The following is a 20,380-nucleotide window of genomic DNA, read 5'->3' on the forward strand; positions in this document are numbered from 1 at the left end:
TGGGGTGTCAAACAATACTTAAACTGTTTCCAAGTGTCTCTCTCATGCCAGCCTTTACATCTCTTCAGGTTATCTTTCCCCCCTCCTACCCCCGATTTTATTTTTTTTAAAAAGCAAAGGTATCTGCACTCCTAAAACAACAGGAATGCTGCGCTGGCCTTGAGCCAGCAAACGCTCAGTGAACAGGATAAAATTTCAGTTCAGATTTACGGGAAGTTGCTGGTGTTGGGAGTAAAAATCTGGTTTGGTGAGTTTAAGGGCAGGGAGTATACAAGAGACAACCTTGCTACTGTGAGCAGCGAGAACAAGAGAGGGGGAAGAAAAAAAGAACAGAGAGATGAGACACTTAACATTTTCCTCTCACAGTCACAGTGTGTGCTCCTGAGTCCTGAGATATCGCAGGCTTTACCAAGCCAGTAGGCAGAAACTGGGCTCTGGTAGGGCAATATCTTAGCTTAACTTTCATGCTTTATGTCTAGTCAGGAATTTAGTCTAAAAAAGTGCTTTCTGATTAGCACTCCTGTTTAGTACTTTGGAATGTGCAGCTTAGGTTAGTGAGAATCAAGGGTTTTAGCTTAGCTGGTATTACTAATTACAAGTTTCTCTGTATGCATTTCAGTGTTCAGAAGGTCTAAACAGGCAGGGAGTGAAAGGAGGGGGTTAAACAGCATTGGAGGGAGTTGCTCAACACTCCTCATTTAGCAGAACATTAGAAAAAGTAAGAAGATGCATTGCTGCCCAGAAACTCTTTCTTCTCTGTGAATGGTGCTTAAGTGTAGAGACTGTCTTCAGAAACACAATACAGGTAGGTAAATTTATGTGATCACTGTGCTGTCCCTGTGTCCTTACTGCAGGGTTTATGCTCTTGTGATTGTTTTAAGAACATGGTGGGACGTAAGTTATTTTTGAAAAAGTGTTTTAAATAATTTCTGTAAAAAACAGAAACAAAACCACAAGCTGAACTAAGTTTTGATAAATCCTTTCAAGTGATTGAACAATGGACTAGATTCTTTCTTTAAAAACTTGTAAGATTAGAGAGGAAACGAGAAATATCAACTAAGAGAAGACTGAAAAGTGATTTCTGGTACATACACTATTTCAGAAGTTAAGTTTAAAAGATTATGTACATCTTCATATCAAACAAATTATAACACACCAGTATCTTCTTATCTGATGTGTTAAATAGTGTTGAAGTAAATATGTTTGTGTTTTTTTTTAGTTAAAATCATAGTCTGTGCAGAACATATAGTGGTGATATAATTCTGATGGATGACTAGTTGGGATCTCTGATTAGAGACATTAAAATGAAGAGAACAAGACTTTTCTAATGGATATTTAAAAATAAAATATATTATGGTAGATCTCACCTTTATATGCCTTTAGTTAGATTTTTGTGTGGTTAGATGAGGATTGTTGGGGCGTGTCTCTCTCTCTCTATGCATGTAAAAAGAAACACTTTGTTTTATAAATTAAAATTATACAGTTCATTTCCCATTGGGGCTTTAAAATAAAGATTGGAGCTAAAGTCACAGAATTTTAAAAGTTGGATATAGCAAAACAAAATATTAGAGTTTGAAATCTGCCTTAAGTTCTACCTATGCCACCCAGATGAGGTCACAGTGCAGAACTTGGCCCCAGGGGCTAGTTTGAATGTAATAGTGGTGTCTTTATGAGCCTTCCAGATTTATGTAATAATAATTTTGGACAATCTTGCAATATTTCTTAACAAGTCTAATGCTGAGTTCACATGATGGTAAGGGGGAGAAAAGAAAAAAAAAAACATAATCAGGCTGTTGCAACAACTATTGCCTGAGAAATATGCAACATTATATACTAAACATCTCCAAGTACAGCAGGTGCCAGATCATAAAGGTGAAAGATCACTTGTGGTAATAAGCAGAGCCTGGTATAAAATTGGAAAACTGAAGACAATATGCACTCTTGAGAAAGGAAAATAAGATAACACCAGAAATATACTGCTATTTGGAGTTTATCTAACAGAGATTCCTGTTTAAATTACTAACAAGGCTAAAAATCAAACTATACAGTCAAAATAACATTAGAGTCTGAAAAATAAACTAGGGGAAAACATTTTGCTTGTATTCTCAGTTTCTCTCCCGCTCTTATATTCCGTCACTGGGCCAAGTTCTTCTTTCATTCATGTTTTACCCCAATGAAGTAACTTCATTGACTTCAGTGTAGCTATTCCTGATTTACAATCTGTCTGAGATGAGAATTGGGCCCTCTCTCCCTCATATATCTGGGATTTCAGACACACACAACAAGGTAGGCTAGCTTTGGGATGTAAATATGACTCCTAATAATATCTGTACTTTAATGTTCCAGTCTAGTCTGAAAAATCAATGTTTGATTAAAAAAATTAAAGGAATGTGTTGTACATCAGCAAAGTATTAAAAAAAAAAGAAAAAGAAAAAAAAAGCTAAATACTTTTGAATAAGGGTACTTATTTTAAGCAGCTAAGATGGCAAATGTTTACAGGAGTATTGTTTCAAGAGAAATTTTATCTAAGGGCCTGAGCCTGCCAGGATGTCCACACATGGAGCCCTGTTGATTACTGTAAGACTTTTTTCATAGGTGCAGGAGTCCACCCGCATGGAGATTACTGGAGGATCAGGGCTTAAGTCTGTGGCCAATAGCCATCCATATCTCTAATGTTTGGTGTTATAATTTGCTATTCTACACATTGTACAGAAGTTGTATTATACTGATGTAGCCATCACTGTCATATGATAGAAGCCTGTCTGTGAAAGCTGTATAAGTGTCTGATATCAGGGAAATTCATATGACTGCGTTCATTAGGATTTTTTAAATGTCTGCTGTACTTTCTCTCTCTGTTAACTAAAAGCAGGTGCTCGGATCTAGTTTGAGCTGGTTGTCCATGTAAATATCTAATAACAAAATTTAGATGGCACACTATTTAGAGTTGAACACTATAAAGGCTATTCTGAACAAACATACGCGTGCTCATATTGGTTTAGAATAATGAGTTATGTATGTATTTTCCTGGACTCTGGCAATTGTTATATTACACTCCTCTGAATGTATAATTTCATCTCCCACTTTTCTAAAATTCAAACTGTTTTCTCTGAGTATGCATGACTGAGTTATCAAATTAAGAATGATCCAAATTACTAAGAAGTATACTAAAAGTATCTGCGTTACTACTGACAAACAATAGTAAAGACGTAAGGGCCAAATCCTGTTCCTACTGAACACAGTGGGAGTATTTCTATTGATTTCTATGAGACCGAGGAGAAGGATTTGGCCCTTAGTGAGGAAATACATCTGCCAGGCCTTTAGTAGTTAATTTTGTATACCGATAGTTATGCATGAAGATTGTCTTTCTCTCTTTAAGGACATTTACATCTCAATATTGGAGATGAGTATAAAGCAAAAGCCCTAATCTGAACACCCTGCGACCTAAATTATACTTGGTACACTTGGAACTGTGTTCCCATCTATCATTTTTCAATTTTCATGTTTCTAAAACTGACCAGTGCATTCTACACACTTGTAGTAAGGACACTGCTTGTTATCTTTCCCAGTAAGAGGCCGAAAAGAATATTTCTTTTTTGTTATTTTTTTTTTAATAACATGGTTCTGGGTACACCTAGCTCCTGCCAAGATCAGGCACATCTTCTCAGTATCCTTGTCAAGACAATATAGGCTTTGTATAGTTAAGACTTGCAAGGGTTTTGGTGACACAGTAAACTCAATAGAGCACAACAACTTCTTATTAACTGCAAAGTCAACAGCCAGCCTCATGTTTGGGGGCTTTTTTGTTTGTTTTCTTTTTACATTTTATCTGCTGAAAATCAGAGAGGAACTCTCTCAGCAGAGAGGACATTTTTTTAGGATATACTTTTCACAAGATAACATTAAGACTGTAATTTTTTTTTTTTTTTTTTACCTAGTTAAGTTGCAGAAGATTTGAGTGGGGGTACAGGCAAAGGTGGGATATTTTGGAGAATGAAGGAGCGAAACAAACCACAAATGCATCAGACCTATTGCAAATAGAATATTAAAGAGCCATTCAGATAGTAATAATTTTCAATCACTAACTAAGGTTGCCAACTTTCTAATCACACAAAACTGAACGCCCCAGCCCTGCCCCCTGCCCAGCCCCTTCCCCAAGGTCCCACCCCACCCTACCCCTTCTCTGAGACTCTGCCCCCTGTTCGCTCCATCCCCCCTCGCTCTGTCACTCGCTCTCCCCCACCCTCACTCACTTTCACTGGGCTGGGGCATGGGGTTAGGGCACGGGAGAGGCTGAGGGCTCTTGCTGGAGGTGCGGGCTCTGGGGTGAGGCTGGGGATGAGGAGTTTGAGGTACAGGAGAGGGCTCTGAGAGGGGAAGGGGGTGGGAGTGCGGGGGGTTCTGGGCTGGGGGTGTGGGCTCTGGGTTGGGACAGAAATGAGGGGTTCAGGGTACAGGAGAGGGCTCTGGGCTGGGGCAGGGGATTGGGGTGTGGGGCAGTGAGGGCTCTGGCTGGGGGTGTGGACTCTGGGGTGGAGCTGGGGATGAGGGGTTTGGGGTGCAGGAGAGGACTCCGGGCTGGGGCAGGGGTTCCGGTAGCCCTTACCGTGGCTGCCAGGTCCCTTTGGTCCCTAGGTGCAAGGGCAGCCAATGAGGGTCTGCACAGTGCCCTTGTGCCTGCAGGCACCGCCCCCCCAGCTCCCACTAGTCGCGGTTCCTGACCATTGGGAGCTGCTTAGCCAGCACTTGGGGCTCGGGCAGCGATCAGAGCCTTCCTGGCCGCCTCTGCACCTAGGGGTCACAGAGTCCCGGTGGCCACTTCCAGGAGCCGTGTGGAGGCAGGGCTGTGCTGCGGACTGGACTTTTAATGGCCCAGCTGGCAGTGCCTACCGGAGCCGCCAGGGTCCCTTTTCACTCAGGCGTTCCAGTTGAAAACCAGACACCTGGCAACCCTATCACTAACAAACTGGGCTGGATTTAACTAACAACCCAGAGGCAGAAAGCTCTGTATCCTATTTACCAAGCCTTGGAGTTATCTAGTCCCTACTTTGTTGAAGCACCATCCCAATTGTAATGCATCTTACAGAATGAATGAGAAGAACTCCATGTACAGACCATAGAGCTAAAAAAGTTAAGGATCAAGTTTAGCTCTTTCCCACCTTATGCAAACAATGTGGGCCTGATCACTCTCTTGTTTACACTGGTGTAAATTAGTAGTAACTCCACTGAAGTCAGTCTACTGTACTGGTGCAAAACCTGTGTAAATGAGGAGGAGTATAAGCACTAAGTAGGAAGTAGAATGACTTGCTTCATCCAAGGCAGGTTTAGGTTTGTCTGTGTGTAAACAGTAACAGCCAGCTTGGATAAGTCACTGTATAAATATCAAATTATCAGGGACAATCACAAAGCACTTCATAGAAATGTACTGAGCTACATAGGGATAATAGAATACAGCTACCTCTGGAGTGGAAAATATCACCCATTTTACACCATCAATTACTTCTTTTTTTTTTTTAAGAGGGCAAATGAAACTGTAGGCAGACTCCAGTTACCCAAGCTCCGACTAGGCCCAGATGCCAGGGTTAATACATCCACTCTTGTAAAAAATGCCAAGGCATCTTTAATGACCACAAGATTTCCCCCCAACTAGCATTTTCTTGAAAAAGCCATTTCCATCTAGACCTGCAGTAAACCTTTATACATGCATGAACGAGTATGTTTAGTTAAAGACTGCAGAGTAGACCAACAATCTTGTGATTACTTATTAGCACTGTGTAAAACACTGAATTTTTAATTCAGAGAGGATTAGACGTATTTTGTTGTTCATGTCCTGTGAGTATCACTTTGAGTTCCAGATTCAAAGCAAAACTCAGCCAAAACCCTGGGATTTAAGATCTTTATTAGAAGTGAATCTGCACTGTGTAGAGTACAGTATGATTGCTGGCCGCTCTTGTCCCTTTTCAGAGTAACAGCCGTGTTAGTCTGTCTTTGCAAAAAGAAAGGGAGTACTTGTGGCACCTTAGAGACTAACCAATTTATTTGAGCATGAGTTTTTGTGAGCTACAGCTCCACAAGTACTCCTTTTCTTGTCCCTTTGTTTGCTCCTCCATCTTTCTGTATGTATCCACCTGTTGCCTCTTTTCTTATACTTAGTTTGTAAGCTCCTTGGACAGGGACCATCTTTTTATTCTGTGTTTGGACAGTTCTTAGTACATTAGGGTCCTGGTCTATGACTGGGGGTCCCAGGCATTACCTCAGCACAAGTAACAATGGGCTGGGCTTTAATAAATGAGAGGGGCTAAAGAGCCATTTTAATTTTTATTTTGATTAGAGATGGTTCAGATCTGGGTTCTGTTTTATCCAAAATGCCAAGATTTGGATGGAAGGGGGAAGTCTGATAAAAGGCTCTGATTTTTGGCCTTTCTCCAGTCCTGTGGGCCTGGGCTTCAGGCCTCCATATGCAATATGCACACATAAAGAATCTGAAAACAGGAACCATTTTTTTGTTCCTTCCAAATACTCTAAACCATCTCTCCACTTTTAGTGCATATTTCCCTCCCATGTCTTATCCGTTTGCCATGTTGTAGCTGCATGTGTAATGAGACAAACTACTTATGATGATGTTACGCTTCCCTATTTCCAGATCAAAGTATGATCTTTTGCAAAAATCTGGAAGCTAATTCTACCAGCACTTCATTTTTAAACCTGTCCTGTGTTATGCTCTAACAATACACAAAGAACATCAATTTATTAACATTTATTTAGAATTTATTAACAATTTATATAGAATTAGCAATTGTCTAGAAGGTAACTGCCAGCACACAATTGTTGTATTTTCAATCTTGGTATTTTTGAAGTTTTTCCCAACTCCAACCCCAGCTGAAAGGATTCCCTCTGAAGTCACACTCTAACTTTTCTGTATGTTATATATACACAATAGGTTTTAAATCAGCAACTGAATAAAAGAGAAGAGAGGAATGGATGGTCCAGTAGTTGGAGCACAAGCTTTAGACCTGGGAAACCTGGGCTCAAGTCCCTGCTCCACAACAGACTTCCACTGTGATCTTAGACAAATCACTTAGGGTATGTCTACACTGGAATTTAAAGATCTGCAACTTGCTCAGGCTAAGGGGCTTGGGCTAAGGGGCTGTTTAATTGCAATGTAGACGTTCGAGCTTGGACTGGGTCCCAGAGCTTGGGCTGCAGCCTGAGCCAGAATGTCTACACTGCAATTAAACAGTCCTGCAGCCCGAGCCCCATGAGCCTGAGTCAGGTGGCATGGCCCAGACGTGGGTGTCTACTTGAAGTGTAGACATACCCTTATTGTCTCTGTGCCTCAGTTCCCCATTTGTAAAGTGGGGATCATAGAACTTCCATACTTCACAAGCGTGTTGTGATGATAAATACATTAAAGATTGTGAGGTGCTCAGAAATTATGGTAATGAGAGCCATATAAGCATCTAAGATAGATAAAAAGCTGTATAGTTTCTTTGACTTTAGCAAAGCTTTTGACACGGTCTCCCACAGTATTCTTGTCAGCAAGTTAAAGAAGTACGGGCTGGATGAATGCACTGTAAGGTGGGTAGAAAGTTGGCTAGATTGTCGGGCTCAACGGGTAGTGATCAATGGCTCCATGTCTAGTTGGCAGCCGGTGTCAAGTGGAGTGCCCCAGGGGTCGGTCCTGGGGCCGGTTTTGTTCAATATCTTCATAAATGATCTGGAGGATGGTGTGGATTGCACTCTCAGCAAATTTGCGGATGATACTAAACTGGGAGGAGTGGTAGATACGCTGGAGGGCAGGGATAGGATACAGAGGGACCTAGACAAATTGGAGGATTGGGCCAAAAGAAATCTGATGAGGTTCAATAAGGATAAGTGCAGGGTACTGCACTTAGGACGGAAGAACCCAATGCACATCTACAGGCTAGGGACCGAATGGCTAGGCAGCAGTTCTGCGGAAAAGGACCTAGGGATGACAGTGGACGAGAAGCTGGATATGAGTCAGCAGTGTGCCCTTGTTGCCAAGAAGGCCAATGGCATTTTGGGATGTATAAATAGGGGCATAGCGAGCAGATCGAGGGACGTGATCGTTCCCCTCTATTCGACATTGGTGAGGCCTCATCTGGAGTACTGTGTCCAGTTTTGGGCTCCACACTACAAGAAGGATGTGGATAAATTGGAGAGAGTCCAGCGAAGGGCAACAAAAATGATTAGGGGTCTGGAACACATGAGTTATGAGGAGAGGCTGAGGGAACTGGGATTGTTTAGTCTGCAGAAGAGAAGAATGAGGGGGGGATTTGATGGCTGCTTTCAACTACCTGAGAGGTGGTTCCAGAGAGGATGGTTCTAGACTATTCTCAGTGGTAGAAAAGGACAGGACAAGGAGTAATGGTCTCAAGTTGCAGTGTGGGAGGTTTAGGTTGGATATTAGGAAAAACTTTTTCACTAGGAGAGTGGTGAAACACTGGAATGCGTTACCTAGGGAGGTGGTAGAATCTCCTTCCTTAGAAGTTTTTAAGGTCATGCTTGAGAAAGCCCTGGCTGGGATGATTTAATTGGGGATTGTCCTGCTTTGAGCAGGGGGTTGGACTAGATGACCTCCTGAGGTCCCTTCCAACCCTGATATTCTAAGCTCCACATAAACATTTATACCACAGGTGGTGGCGATACCCATGCGATAAACTGCATTTATCTTGTACTTTTCTGTGGTTCTTCAGCACTATATGCCCCCTCATCTCTCTCTGCCAAGACTACTTCTAACAGTCCAAATCTCTGAGCAACTTTTAGACACCTTTAAAAATGTTAATTTTAAAATGTTAATATTTAAAGATGGTTTCCTTCTTTCCCCAAAACATGGGATCCCTCCTTTTCCCCCAAATTACACTGCTCTGTGATTTAGGATGGGCAATGTTAAGTCCTAGACCAGTGACAGATAAAAGGTCCAACGTCTCCTGCACTGTGAAGTGACAAATGCGTGTTTTATACTAGTGGTTCTCAAAGTGTGGGTTGGATGACTAGTGGTCACCTCAACATTTGCCAGCCAGTCTCCTTCTTGTTCCAACCTTCTCAGTTCCATTAAAAGAGAACTAAAAGACATTAAATAATTTCCCAATATTACTTTTCCATACAAGCACTTGTTGCTATTGCCAAATGCATGTTATGTCATTAAAAACAAGAGGGTAAATGGTATAAACAGTTGAGAATGGGTTGGGTGGTCCTCCAGGAGGCAATGGTCTTGAATCTCCTCTACAGTTAACACCTGCCTAGGTGGGAGAGTGGAGAATTCTGATTTGGTAACTTTGAAAAACCTTGCATGGTGACAGGTTTTGGAGTGGTAGCCGTGTTAGTTTGTATCAGCAAAAACAACGTGGAGTCTTGTGGCACCTTAGAGACTAACAAAATGTATTTGGGCATAAGCTTTGGTGGGCTAAAACCCACTTCATCAAATGCAAGGAGTTAAAAATACAGTAAGCATATGCTCAGGGTTTAGCTGATCGCCATATTTGGGGTCGGGAAGGAATTTTCCTCCAGGGCAGATTGGAAGAGGCCCTGGAGGTTTTTCGCCTTCCTCTGTAGCATGGGGCATGGGTCACTTGCTGGAGGATTCTCTGCCCCTTGAAGTCTTTAAACTACGATTTGAGGACTTCATTAGCACAGATATAGGTGTGAGGTTTTTTGCAGGAGTGGTGGGCGAAATTCTGTGGCCTGCGTTGTGCAGGAGGTCAGACTAGATGATCATAATGGTCCCTTCTGACCTAAATATCTATGAATCTATATATTACAGCACATGAAAAGATGGGAGTTGCCTTACCAAGTGGGGGCTCAGTGCTAACGAGGCTTGATAGAGATCCTGTCGGTGTTTGTCTCTGTCTGAGGGATTGGAGCAAATGCTCCACACAAGAAATCCACTTCCTGGACACTACAGTGCAAATAAATGATGGTCACAAAAACACCACCCTATACTGGAAACCTACTGACCACTATACTTACCTACATGCCTCCAGCTTTCATCCAGACCACATCACACAATCCATTGTCTACAGCCAAGCTCTAAGATACAACCGCTTTTGCTCCAGTCCCTCAGACAGAGACAAACATCTACAGAATCTCTATCAAGCCTCGTTAGCACTGACCCCCCACTTGGTAAGACAACTCCCATCTTTTCATGTGCTGTAATATATATACTGCTTACTGTATTTTTCACTCCATGCATCTGATGAAGTGGGTTTTAGCCCATGAAAGCTTATGCCCAAATACATTTGTTAGTCTCTAAGGTGCCACAACGACTCCTCGTTGGTTTTTGTAAAACCTGATGCCTACCTTTGGAGAGGATCTGGGAATCCCCATGTTACTTTACTTGTTTCTAGACCTGACAAATCATGGGACTTCAAAATTGTGTCATCATGATTTTTAGAAAAGCTGTTTTGAAATATATCACTTCCAGCTTTTTTCTGAGAGCTGTATAGTTTGCCCCTATAACTGAGGGTTGGTCTATACTAGAAACTTAGATCAACCCAGCTACATCCACATCACTGAGTGATGTAGTTCAGCTGATCTAACCCCCAATGTAGAGAACTCTAGGTTGATGGAAGAATTCTTCCATAGACCTAGCTACTGCCTCTCGGGAAGGTGGATTTACTGCAATGATGGGAGAACAACTACCATTGCCATAGTAAGTGTCTACACCAGGGGTGAGCAAACTTTTTGGCTTGAGGGCCACGTTGGGGTTGCAAAAGTGTACGGGTAGGGAAGGCTGTGCCTCCCCAAACAGCCTGGCCCTGCCCCCATCCGACTCCTCCCACTTCCCACCCCCTGACTACCCCCTCAGAACTCCCGACCCATCCAACCCCCCTGTTCCTTGTCCCCTGACCGCTCCCTCCCAGGACCCCCAGCCCCTATCCAACCACCCCCGTCCCCTGGCAGGCCCCCTGGGACTCCCATGCCTTTCCAACCCCTCCTGTTCCCAGTCCCCTGACCACTGCCCCCCAGAACCTCCGCCCCCTGCTCCATGTTCCCTGACTGCCCCCTGGAACCCCCTGGACCTGGCCCCCTTACCATGCTGCTCAGAGCAACATGTCTGGCAGCCATGCTGCCCGGCCGGAGCTAGACACACTGCTGTGCTGCCCTGCAGGAGCATGCAGCCGCGCCACCCAGAATGCTGCCCGTGCGGTGGCGTGGCTATGTGGGAGGGGAGACAGCACGGGAGGGGCCAGGGATAGCCTCCCTGGCTGGGAGCTCAAGGGCCAGGCAGGATGGTCCCGCAGGCCAGATGTGGCCTGCAGGCCGTAGTTTGCCCACCTCTGGTCTACACTGAAGCACTACAGCGGAGCAGCTGCAGTTATGCCACTGTAACGTTTTAAGGGTAGACATAGCCTAAGGCATCTGTCTCTAAAGACAGCTGGATATAAAAAGCGATACCAATAAATGCATGAAAATCCACAATCCACTTCTAAAATAACTTGTGTGCAAAATAATTGTAGCTGTGAGCAATATAGTCACGCCAAATGCAAAATCAGGTGTATATTTAAAACAGAGGGAGAAAATCTAGATGATATTATAGATGGAGCTTATAGCTTCACCTATTATTAAGGTTGCCTGACACTTCCTATTATAAAATCCTGTTCTCAATTGCTTAGAACATTGCCAAACTTTTTAACCGCTTGGGATGAAATTTTCCATCCTGAGTGTCTGCCTCAGCCTGAATTTTTAACTTCAGACAAAATGTTTCAGCCACTTCTGAAAACGAGGCTAAAGAAGAATACATTCTTTTGCTCACGTTAAAAAATGTCTGATTTTTTTTCTTTGAAAAGCTCCAGTGCTCCCATGCTTTAGAGCAGGGACTTGAGATTGGGAGGGGGATATGGGGGTGCTTTTGTGACTTTTGCCATCTCCACCAAAATCTGTCCACATCTGGCCCAGTAATAAGCCTTTAAAAGTCACAGTTCACACATGCTCAGTAGAGACTTCTTTGACTGTAACAGCTCAAGTCCCTCAAGATTCTAGCCACAAGGAGCATGCTCCAGCCCAAATCTGAGCAAGACCTTCCCCATCTAGGGTTAGGGTCCAGGCATCTTAACTGAGAGCAAGGAGAACAGTGTCGAGGTAGGAGTTGCCTGATTAAAATGCAGAGGAGAGAACAGTTGGACATGCAAGGAGACTAGATTGGGACAAGGAACCTGTGGGGAGGGGAAGGCAAAAATTGGGACTTGAGGGTGATAGGGGAGAGAAAGGAACATAGGGACTGGGTTGGGAGAAGACTGGCTGACCGGACAAGGAGACTGGGCTAGCACCTGGAGAGTGCAGGGGAGAGGACTACGATTGGTTGGAAAAGGAGACTGGGAGTGGGAGCCAGAAACCAGAAGGTTGGGGGAGGGTGGGGAGGAAGACTGAGATCAGATGAGGAGCGGGGAACTAGGACAGGCTGGGAAAGGAGACTGGGACTGGGGAGACAGTTCTGATGAGGAGCTGAGGTACAGTGGAGAACTAAGACTAGCTGGGCAAAGTGAACGGGACCAGGAGCAAGAAGGAGGACACTGATATGGGTTGAAGAACTTGTCAGGGGTGTGGGGGGTGGTGATTGGGCCTGGGAATCAGTGGCAATGAAGGGGTGAATGGAGGAATGGAGACTGGGATTGGGTAGGCAGGGAGAATGGGACTAGGAAAAAGAACCAAGGGTGGGGAAATGACAGGACTGGAACAGGTTGGAGGAAACAGGGCAGATAGGGTCACCCTTGTGGGGAATGGGTAGAAGAGTCTGTGTCCCTTAGAAGAAAAAACTCCTTCAGAGCCTGGAATGGAACCCAGGGTTCCTGAGTCTCACCATTCCTCTGCTCTCAACAAATATCTGTTAAACCCTCTGGAAAAGCATACCATCCTCCTCTAGAGCTGGTTCACATAGCAGATGACAACCTATAACTAGTGCTGTCAGTTACTTAGCTCAAGTGGCAGAGATCTGTGCGGTGGATCTAATGTTTCAGACCCTTATGAGTGTCAATGTTATGCCACATGAGGGAATTTCTATTTGTTTCAGTTTGCTTTTTTAAAAACCTAGGAAATGATGACCTTACTGTAGTTTTTTGTGTATAAAGTCAAACACTCAAAAGTTAGGAAATGTCAGAATTAAGGTTCCCTTAATTTAACCCCCATGTTGCGTCGGCATTGTGATACAGTCTTCAATTACATGATTGCATACTACTTTTCCCATGGGAGTCCTGCCTCATTCAGTGCATAGGCTGGACTTGCTCTTGGGATTAACTGGGGTTGTGTAGTGCAGGAGCAAGTGAAGGACTCCTGTAGTGACTGAGACAGGGGACTCCAAAAAAGAGAAGGGATGGCTCATTGTTAGGGCAGTTGAATTCTGCCCATGAGAAGTGGGTTTTATCCCTGCCTCTGCCACACAGTTTGTGTGTGATGCTAGTTAAGTCACTTAAACCAAACTTTTCACAGGTGGTCACTGTGTTCCACAATTTCTGGATGCCCAACTTGATACCCTAAATCTGATTTGCCAAAGACCTGAGCATTCTCAGCTGCAACTGAAGTCACTAGTAGCTGTGCGTTGCACATACATAGTGCTGCATAATGCTGAGTACTCAGAAAAACCAGGTCCTCGACACCTCAAATAGGGCACCCAAGATGAGTGGACAGTTTAGACCTTAATCTCTATGTGCCTCGCTTCCTCAACTGTAAAAAGGGTTAACACCACCCGCTCATCTCAGAGAAGTGATGTGAAAATAAATTAATATTTGTAAAGCACTCAGACACTTTACTAATGAGCACCAGAGAAAAAAACCCCTGAGGAAGATGATAATTCTATCTTCAGAGCATGGTTTCAACAGTAAATAAGGCCTGGGTCACACACTGAACAGTGAGAAAACACAATATTGTATAGCTTCTCCTTAAGTGAGCACTGTCCACCCTATGCACTGAATGAGGCAAGGGTCCTGTGGAAAAAATAGTATGTGATCATGCAGTTACAGAGTGTATCATAGTACATACACCTAAGGGGGCTGAATTAAGGTTACACAGGCAACCTTAATTGTGACATTTCCTAACTTTTAAGTGCTTGACTTTGCAATCTTAATAATGCGCTCTCTCTCTCTCTCTCTCTGTGTGAGAGAGAAAGATGTTAAATAAAATTATTTTTTCCAGTGGAGGGATTCAGATCAGTATTGGGTCCCCACTGTGCTAAGCACTCTGGAGACATAGGTGAATGCCATCTGCACCCCGACAACACTCTGTTGTCAGTATGGTTAAATGATAATGTTAGGGATATATTTACATTAACTGAGTCTGGACTAGGGGGATGTCAGTAATTTGAAGGCTGACGCTTTATCCTCTTTTGTTTGAAGAAAATAAAAACATTATTTTAGCCAGGATTTGTGCTAACCTGTGACTACTTACACTAAAGCACTCTTTTGGAAATCCCAGGGTCACACAAAGGGCCTGATCTTCACCATAAGTGACACCAAGGCTGAGATTCCAGACGTAGTTGCCCTTCTCAGGATTAGGGCCTTAAACACTATCTGTGGGATTTTGAAAAGCACCTGAGGGAGTTGGGCAGCCAGCTCCCATTGCAAGTCAGTGGGAGTTGGATGCCGAACTCCTTTAGGTGCTTTTAGAAATTTTGCCCTGTATTAAATGATAATTTTAGACTATGGGTTCTGCATGGGCACAGGGGTCCGTGCACATGGACCCATGGTGGGACTGGAAATTTGAACCCTAACCTAGAGAGGTGCTGAGCACCTGCAGAGCTGTTGTAAATCCCAATAAAGTCGATAGGAATTGAAGAGTTTCAGCAAGGACACAGCATCTTTCAAGATCAGACTTTCACATTACCGCTCATATTGTATATTACACACACACACAAACAATATGACTGCTTTTTTAAACATAGGAAATAGTAGTGTAGAAATCCACCTTTGTTCCACTGAGGGTTTTTTCTTCCCCCCCATTAGACAATTATTCATAAATTAAGTTGACATACCACACAGTTTACCTGAAATGAACCTGTGTTTTCATATTAGAAGGTAATGAATGGGATTTTGGAAATATGATCTCTACTCATTTATTCTCTAAATAAATAAATAAATGCTATAAATATGGTACAGATTGCTTTGGACCTTAATTTTTTTTAAACATAACCAGCCTTACAGTATTGAGTGCTTTGGCGGCGAAGTGATTAAATCAGAATCAGCCATGTTCAAATTGCTCCTACAGTGAAGGATTTGCATATTTGCTTGGCATGAACAAGCCAACTTAACAGAACAGGGGAAATGTGAGTCTAAACTTGTTTAATTCTGAATAGTGAAGGAAAAAGCTTTTTAAATATTCTTTTACAGACAAGTTAAGAATACTGAGCAGGAATTGGACCTCCATCATTAGCTGTTAGAGATTATGTGATTGCAGGCTCAGATGTATGTGTGTGTTGTTTAATATCCATTCAGCAAAGCAGAGAGAGAGTATCACAACTGGCATTTTTGTTTATAATCAGACCCACTGATGAGGTACAAAATTTCAGAATGGATGTTTGTTCCTGAAAAAAGTCTGTTCCTGTTGAAGTCAGTGGCAAAACTCTCAATGATTTAAATGGTGCAGGTTCAAGCCCATAGTATGCTAAATATACTGGACAAAATCCTCAGCTATATAAATGGGCATAGCTCCACTGTTGTTTGTGTTTTGTTGTAGTAGCACACCAATCAAAGATCCCCATTGTTCTAGGCACTGTGTGCACAATGAAATGAGTCCCTGCCTCAACTAACTTGAAACCAAGAATCAGAAACAAGTCACTTAGGTAACCATTCAAACATTATTCATACCAAACAGCTGAAGATAGAATCCAAGCAATTACTTCACAAATAAGATGAAATGCCACATACACCCCTAAAAAGAAAAGGAGTACTTGTGGCACCTTAGAGACTAACCAATTTATTTGAGCATGAGCTTTCGTGAGCTACAGCTCACTTCATCAGATGTTCAAACATCTGATGAAGTGAGCTGTAGCTCACGAAAGCTCATGCTCAAATAAATTGGTTAGTCTCTAAGGTGCCACAAGTACTCCTTTTCTTTTTGCGAATACAGACTAACACGGCTGTTCCTCTGACACCCCTAAAGTGTTCATTTAATAATTCTGAATAGTGAACACCTTCCTAAAAACTACTGTGTGGATAATTCACAAACAGAAAAATGGGCAAAGTGGCCATGTAAATTATTCACTCGGAACAGTTTACTCAGCTCTAGTCAGGGAACAATTATTAAAAATTCTTCTCATGGTAAAGCACTGAGTTAGTGACCTTGGTAGAAAGACACAGAGTGATTTTTGTGAACCATAGTATCAGAGGGCCTTTATAACAAATTATCATAATTTTTCCAAGTTTTGAGGCTTGATCCTGCATTCCAGGCATACCCAAATTCCCATTCACTTATGAATGGAAGTTCACAAAGAACATGGGATAGCTCCCTTGGTATCTGAGACTTTGTCTAAATAGAGAGGTTAGCCCTGATTTCAACCAGCAGATTGCAACAATCACCATAGTTGCATGAGCACAACTCTCTAATGTAGATAAGGAAAACCACAATCTACACTGGTTTGAAACTTACACACTATACTGATTCCTGGCCTCTGATGGCTGAAATCAGGGCTAAACCCCAGTGTACATGTATTCTGCAAGTCATCTTATATTTTTATAGTTAGGTGATCTCAGTACCTTTATATTATTTCTCTCTTTTTGGATTTTTTTTTATTCTTTGTATTCTAACAACTTTTGTTGTTGTTAGTTTATTTCTTAGTGCCTATAACTTTCCTGTACTTATATTAATTTTTTATGAAGAATTGTGGGAATACTCAGAGCTATAAATTAGTGCCCTTTGTAGTTTTTTTTTAACAGAAGGAGTTAAATGAAACTACTTCTAATCTCTTTATCCTTGTCACACCACTCTGCTATGCAGTAATACACCAAAGAATTTCCAGAAAGCCAAGGTTGACGACTTAAAGTAGCTCCCTCCCTGGCTAAAAAAAAAATTCATTGTGTAAATTCATGTTCTTTTCTATTCGGTGCTGAAAGTTTGTTATGCTTGTGGGTAAAGGAAACTTAAATGCGAAGGAGCTCGAGGCAGGAGAAAGATTGGAGCAGAAAAATAGAACTCATTCCTTTTTATTAAAAGTGAATCCAAACAAACTGTTCCCCTCTGAAAGTTAGATCAGGTTTTGAAATGCTAAAAATAAGGCATTTTATAGGACTTTATAATGGAAGATATCAATGGCACATTGCTAATCCCTGGTAGAGAGGTAAGCCTGCAAAACAAATAGTAGTATGTCCTTGAGTGCACCAGAGTTATGTGCTAGACAGGTTTTCACTTTTTTACCATATTGCATACTATCAGCATACCCATAAGGACACATAGCATCTGAACGGCCCTTTTGTTATTGGATAAAATCCTGCTCCCATTCAAATCCAGGGCAGTGTTCTCATGGACTTCAACAGGACCTGGCTCTTTTTCCACATTGGATTCTACCATAGCCTGCTAAAAGCTGGACAGCAATTTTCTAGAATGTCATCCTTCTTCCACTCTGAGTCCAATTCTTCCCTGCTCGCCCCAGCCTCCTCCTTCCCCATACCCACTCACCCTTCCACACACACCATTACTGAAATCCCATAGCAATTGATGGTATTTGCAACCTGCCTGCCGCCCCCCCCCTTTTTTTTTTTTTTTTTACATAGGGGCCTAGCTATTACTTGAGATATTCAAGGCAAAATACATATTGATTTTCTGGGCACACAGTTATCAATCTTACCAAAGTTGCATGTGTATGTGGTATTCTGATTAAAAACAAACATATAAAACCCTAAAATGTGGGGGGAGGTGCAAATGTGGCTGCTACTATTCAATGCATTGCATCATCATAAATCTCTCTCTTCTATTATGCAACAAGCTAGAAATCTACAGATTACTTGAATCATCCTTTTGTCAACGGACCAAAAATTGTGTATGTTAATACTTATATTATATTAGCAAGATCCTTGAATACTGAATTTATATTTCAAACCTAGAGCCAGCACCAGCCCGCTCTGATGTGATGAAATGTACCAACAGAGAAATATGTGTTTTTGCTAACACTACATAAAAATCAGTATCTCTCAGCTTCCCTTCTTCTGCTTCACCTCCCTGATGATCCTATTTAAATCCAGAGCAATATCACTGAATATAGTACAACACACTCGTTCAACAAAGTTTCCCTGGGTAACTCTGGCAAATGAAATGTCATAATAAAAGTGTACCTGCATAAATTCTTCAAAAGAATCAGTTTTTCTGAACATACTTTTTACTGGTGACTTGAGTTTCCATGGGACGATAATTTATTTCAGAGCCAGCTATATCGTATATAGGCAGAATTGGCAGACTCCTAAAACTGCAAAATATTAGAAGCAGCAAAATGTTTATGGACAGATTTTTAAATGAAGTCCATATCCAACACTTCCCATTTTAGGCACCAAAAAAAGTGGCCAGATTTTAAAAAATACTCAGCAATTCCAAATGTTCTCATCCTCCCTAAAGCAGTAGGACACTAGCACATATATAACATGCCCAGACCACCCAAAAATGCTAGCTATGGAACTCACACCATGATTCTAGGGCTTAAATATAATCCTGTTTCCATGGGGAGCAGTATTGCTGAATGAAGTAGAATAGAAATGTGTTATAATATTCCCATATATCTGATCATTCTCCTCTAAATTTCCACAAGTGATGGATAGGGTCAGTGAGACTTGTCCACTAAAGTTTTATTTTGCGTGGCGGGAGAAGGATTTAGTTATCTATTTTTGTTCTCTGTTGTCTCTGTTTATTCTTTACTAGCATTAGAAATGCACTTCACTATTCCTCCTTCAAGGGTGCCAATGTCAGATATGCATGCTTAATACACCCTGATTCAAATAAGAGTGTGACACATCATTTCAGGAATTATTACATAGGGTGACCAGACAGCAAGTGTGAAAAATCGGGACGGGGTGCGGTGGGGGGGTGGGTAATAGGAGCCCATATAAGAAAAAGACCCAAAAATCGGGACTGTCCCTATAAAATCAGGACACCTGGTCACCCTATTATTACCTAGACAGCAGAAGTAAATCTTTCTAAACTGGGGCTTGGACAGAACAAGAGAGAAACCTTGGGAGTTTTGGGATCTCTACTCCACAAATCATCTGGAGCCCTGGAGGAGCAAGGCTGAGTAATAAGTGACAGCAGAGGACAATGCTGAGTGTTGCAGGATGCCTGCTGAGCTGGACTGCCTCACTTGGGAATTGGCTCATGAATTTATGAGTGGGAATAAAACACTGGTGTGTTGGGAGACCATGAAGTTCTATTTTTGTTATAGTTTTTTGCCAGGGTGGGAATGCTAAGTGGGTACAATAGGTTGGTGGAATTACATTCCATTTAGCTTGAAGCAATCCACTCGCAATGGAACCAAAAGGTTAGTTTGGTTCTGAGTCCCACACACCCCTAAAATAAACTTTTTTTTTTTTACAGCAGGGATCTAACTGGAAGTAAAAACACAATGTTGTTAAAAATCACAGACTTCATAGCTGGTAAACATAATATTAATGAGGCTTTATGGTATTTTTCCATCTGTTAACAATAGACAAATATTATGTAAACCATAATGGCCTGATATTATATGGGATCACGTACTGAAATGCTTGCTGAGCTTTGTGATGGTTAAATATTCTTTGCTTCAAATGTTACTGGAAAGTGAGGATGCTAAGAAAGGGTTGGAATGACACTGTCCTACCATTTTGATTAGTGCTCCTAGATGCTATGGTAATACATAAATAATAATAGGTTTGATATTAAAGATCAAACAACTTTAATTAAGGTTGCTGAAATATTCAAAACAAAGATCTCAGTATGCAAAATGAGTTATTCACTTCTTAGATGGAAGTGTTAAACTTTTAAAAGATTGTCAAAGGTTTATCTGAGGAAGGCATTTTTTTCTAAGAAATATATCAGTTGATTTACTGTCTTCTTCTGGGTTCAATATCAGGATTTTTTTTATTTGCCAGATTAATGCCATCATCCACCAACTTCACTGAAACCTGCTAAGGGTAACAAATTTTAAAATTAATAGCAACAACATTATTTCCTAGTTATATCTAGTTTAACTAACATGGAAACATCTAATCCTCTTAGTTTTTATACTTTCACAAACAGGGATTTGTTTGATTAAAAACTTTGAATTAGTCCAATCACATGGAGTAAGTATTTAACAACTCCAAGGCAAACCTATTACAGACATCAGAGGTGCCTCTCACATCCAGTTTCTAGAGCTTAATTCTAGGACTCTTTAACCCTAGGCTGCAGAACTTGCATAGCAGGGAAGGTGAATGCTAAC

The 20,380-nt window shown here is 41.8% G+C and overlaps 1 protein-coding gene and 1 long non-coding RNA gene across 6 annotated transcripts in view; one reads left to right on the top strand and one right to left on the bottom strand.

The window, feature by feature from the left end:
- Positions 1-20,380, bottom strand: part of LOC140910664 (uncharacterized) — a 96,112-nt gene that overhangs the window by 43,699 nt on the left and 32,033 nt on the right. The window lies entirely within an intron of this gene.
- The window catches only part of RBM47 (RNA binding motif protein 47), a 115,429-nt gene that overhangs the window by 315 nt on the left and 94,734 nt on the right, over positions 1-20,380 (top strand). Inside the window, exon 1 of one of the 4 annotated variants that reach the window (XM_073342211.1) lies at positions 324-805. The exons of the other annotated variants lie outside the window; for them this stretch is intronic. The gene's annotated coding sequence lies outside the window, so the exon portion shown is untranslated. Of the gene's footprint in view, positions 1-323; positions 806-20,380 lie in introns of those variants that run through there. 4 annotated transcript variants of the gene reach the window in all.

This window comes from Lepidochelys kempii, chromosome 4 (assembly GCF_965140265.1).
Source record: "Lepidochelys kempii isolate rLepKem1 chromosome 4, rLepKem1.hap2, whole genome shotgun sequence".
Classification (NCBI taxonomy): domain Eukaryota; kingdom Metazoa; phylum Chordata; order Testudines; family Cheloniidae; genus Lepidochelys; species Lepidochelys kempii.